The following is a 3,840-nucleotide window of genomic DNA, read 5'->3' as shown; positions in this document are numbered from 1 at the left end:
GAACTGGCTAAACTAATAGACATTTTTTTTTTTGCAGTTTTCCGAAGTGATCTTGTACACCAAGATATACTAGAGTTGTCTTTCTCTGATGAATGCAAAGCATCCAGGATTCCTCTCAGCTTCTTTGTCTCATGTGTGAAATATGCTGCTTAGATTAATTATCCTAAAGTTCTATGATGACAGTTGTCATGCATAGAAATGGTATTTATATAGTAATGGTCAGGTGAAACTTGCAGTTTTTCAGGAAGTGCTGGCATTTCTGATGGTGCTAGTTTATTCCTGGAGAGCAGCCCATTCCTGTAGCTCCATGCATACCGCAACCTTTGGTGGTAGTTCAGAAAGACAGTGTGTCCCAATATGTGTGTGGTGGGGGTTTTCCCTTTTTTTAAAGTTTTGTCAACATTTCTGGTTTAAAGCATTTACTAAATCATCTCAATTAGGATGCAGTTTTTCATATTACAGAATTAAAGTCTTAAGGATTTTGTTGTGGTATATTAGAGCAAAAGTATTTCTGTAATTCTGGCCTCTCAGCCCACCAGATGGGCAAATGGTCAAAGTCTAAAACATTCTTATTTCAGGATAAATAAGGTATTTCAAATTAGAATAGTTAGTGTCACTGTGACTAAAAAATCCTAATTTTTCTGTGTGACTGTAGACCTTAGGACACTGCAGAATATTCCCAGTATCTGCAGTGTGGAGCATAGGCAGTGAGTCATACACGCTCTTCTGTCTTAACTGGCTTCAGGAGGGAGGATAATGCAAACTCGGCGTTCCTTAGCTCTGGCTTCTCTCCAGGGGCTTTCAGGCAAGACAGAGTGGCAGTAGTCATACTGGCTTTTGTGATGGGAAAACTTTTATTGATTGCATCGGTAACACCAGTGCCTTTTTGGATATGGTAGACCACTAACCAGGGTTAATGAAGAGTGAGATTTGGTTACTGTCAGTCTGCTTGTAATATGTCACCCAGTGGGCCCTGACTGTTGCTGAGTTTTGAATTACAGCTCTGGTATTTGACATGGGTGTGCCAGCTTAGCTGGGTAGGAAATTACTAAGATTCCTTTTGTAAATGAAATGATGAATCTTGGGTTTGTTCTGATATGGAAGCACGCTAAAATATACAAAGTTAGGAACATTTATAAAACATCCCACATTCCTCCAATTTCTGCCTTTTATTTCTCCTTCCTTTCCAAACATATGGAAAAAAAAATATTGAAAAGGGCAAGGGCTTTTTTTTTTTTTTTTTTTTTTTTTTTTTTTTTTTTTTTTTTTTTTTTTTTTTTTTTTTTTTTTTTTTTTTTTTTTTTTTTTTTTTTTTTTTTTTTTTTTTTTTTTTTTTTTTTTTTTTTTTTTTTTTTTTTGCATGGTATTGTACCATTTTTAAAAAGTGCCAGATAAGTGCTGTTTGGATATTTGCAGATCCACAAACCGCTACCCCTGTTATGGTGAAACAACACTTCAAAGAGAGCTAGCTCAACATTCTTCTGCTATTAAAATACCGTTAAATAGATACAGGTCTTGGGAAAATACTGCAAGGTGTAGGTATTATTTGTTTCTGTCCTGTTTGTTAGCTGTAGAATGTCACTTTGGTTTTACATTTTAATAACCTCCCATGTTCAGTAATTACATCAACGGAGAGAAATGTAATTGCATGCAATTTTTGTTTCTCTTGGAGTAGTAGTTAATATCTTGGGGTGTGGGGTTTTTTTATTTTTTTTTTTAAGGGGAACTACTGAATTAATGATTCAATTGCAGTGAGCTGTACAAAGATGATGAGTACTGGCCTGATGAATACCTTCCCCTGTTACGTTTTAGCGTGCTGCTTTGAGCTCCCTGATTTCACGAAACCCATTCTGACTGGAAGTGGCAGTTGCACTTTACAGTTCCCAAGCTCTTGGAAAAAGGGGAGACTAGTCTCTTTGATGGTCAGTGATAGGCATTTTAAGTACCACTTCTCTTGTCAGCTTGTTCAAGCAGGTCTATATGATGGCTAAATCTATTGTTGAGGGTTATGAAGATGGTGCTGTACAACATACACAGCAGTTAGATCAAAAAGAGAGTTGAACTGACGAATAGGTGTGGACTACCTGGAAAATTCCATTTATAACTGAGCTTCTTTGTAGTAAAGAATAATAGATTTGATTTAAAATTTATGAATACTGTTTATCAGGGTGTATTTTGTTCAGGAAAACATAAGGAATTGGAGCTTTTATTGCAGTCCTTCTTGTCTCGCGTTATTTTCAACTTCAAAATTGTAGAGCTATCCAGGTAACTGATCCTATATTGGAGCTTCTTTTTGTGGCAGACTTTTACATGACATTAGTTGAGGTGACATTTTCCTTTTGATTTCTAAATAAAAATAAATAATATCTAAATAAATAAAAAAAGCAAAAAGTAAGAGTATTTTCGCTAATGGGGTGGGACTAGAACATTCAATGCAGGCAGGTTGGTTTTTACCCCTTCCTTTTTTTTTTATGTAGTAGGGTCATAATCAGAGGTTTTAAAGGAAAGGGTAGTAAGTTCAATTTATGCCTCTCTGGAAGAGATAATATATTTATATTTGGAAGATGCTTGAAGGAAAGGGTACCTCAAGACTTCGGCTCTATTCCATTTGGTTGAATGTACCGTCATTGGAACATTTCATCATAACTTAGGTGATGAGTCATTTCTGACTCAGGCAAAGGAAAAAAAAATCAATCTATAAAGAAACCAAGCTTTGGAGTGAGAATGACAGCCAGGACAGAATAAAAATATGGAACGTTGGAAATCTGGATATGAAATTCTCTAGCATCTCCATTTTTTTATGCTTTTATCTGTCTAGTGGATGAAGTCATGAAGAAAACCTTGCTTGAAAATCTATCTCCAATTAATGGGAGCTAATGGAAGTCAGTCTGGTAATAGAATAAATGATTTAATTAAATGTTCTTGAAATAGATCTTGTATAACCAACAGTAGTTGACTTAATGAGGTACAATATATGATAGTTTTCTCTTTCTTTTGTGCTAAATTCTTTGAACTGTTAGCTTTCAGTTTACTTCACTCAGGATAGTGAGGTGATGGTTGCCTGCAAATATATAAAGGTGGTGGTAGGGGAAGAGGAAGGCTACGGAAATGTAACTGACAACCCTTTTGCTCGGGTGCATAGACCATACAAAAGTGAAGTCCTTGTGGTCTTTTTGATGTAGAATCATAGAATCATAGAATCATTAAGGTTGGAAGAGACCTCTAAGATCATCAAGTCCAACTGTCAACCCAACACCACCATGCCCACTAAACCATGTCCCTAAGCGCCTCATCTACCCATCTTTTAAATACCTCCAGGGATGGTGACTCAACCACTTCCCTGGGCAGCCTGTTCCAATGCTTGACAACCCTTTCAGTGAATGAATTTTTCCTAACATCCAATCTAAACCTCCCTTGGCGCAACTTGAGGCCATTTCCTCTCGTCCTATCGCTAGTTACTTGGGAGAAGAGACCGACATCCACCTCGCTACAGCCTCCTTTCAGGTAGTTGTAGAGAATGATGAGGTCTCCCCTCAGCCTCCTTGCCTCCAGGCTAAACAACCCCAGTTCCCTCAGTCGCTCCTCATAAGACTTGCTCTCCAGACCCCTCACCAGCGTCATTGCCCTTCTCTGGACATGCTCCAACACCTCAATATCCTTCTTGTAGTGAGGTGCCCAAAACTGAACACAGTATTCGAGGTGCGGCCTCACCAGTGCCAAGTAGAGGGGCACGATCACTTCCCTACTCCTGCTGGCCACACTATTTCTGATACAGGCCAGGATGCCATTGGCCTTCTTGGCCGCCTGGGCACACTGCCGGCTCATGTTCAGCCGGCTGTC

Source organism: Pygoscelis adeliae, unplaced genomic scaffold (genome assembly GCF_000699105.1).
Source record: "Pygoscelis adeliae isolate BGI_AS28 unplaced genomic scaffold, ASM69910v1 Scaffold160, whole genome shotgun sequence".
NCBI classification, from domain to species: Eukaryota; Metazoa; Chordata; class Aves; order Sphenisciformes; family Spheniscidae; genus Pygoscelis; species Pygoscelis adeliae.
This window is presented reverse-complemented; position numbering follows the sequence as displayed.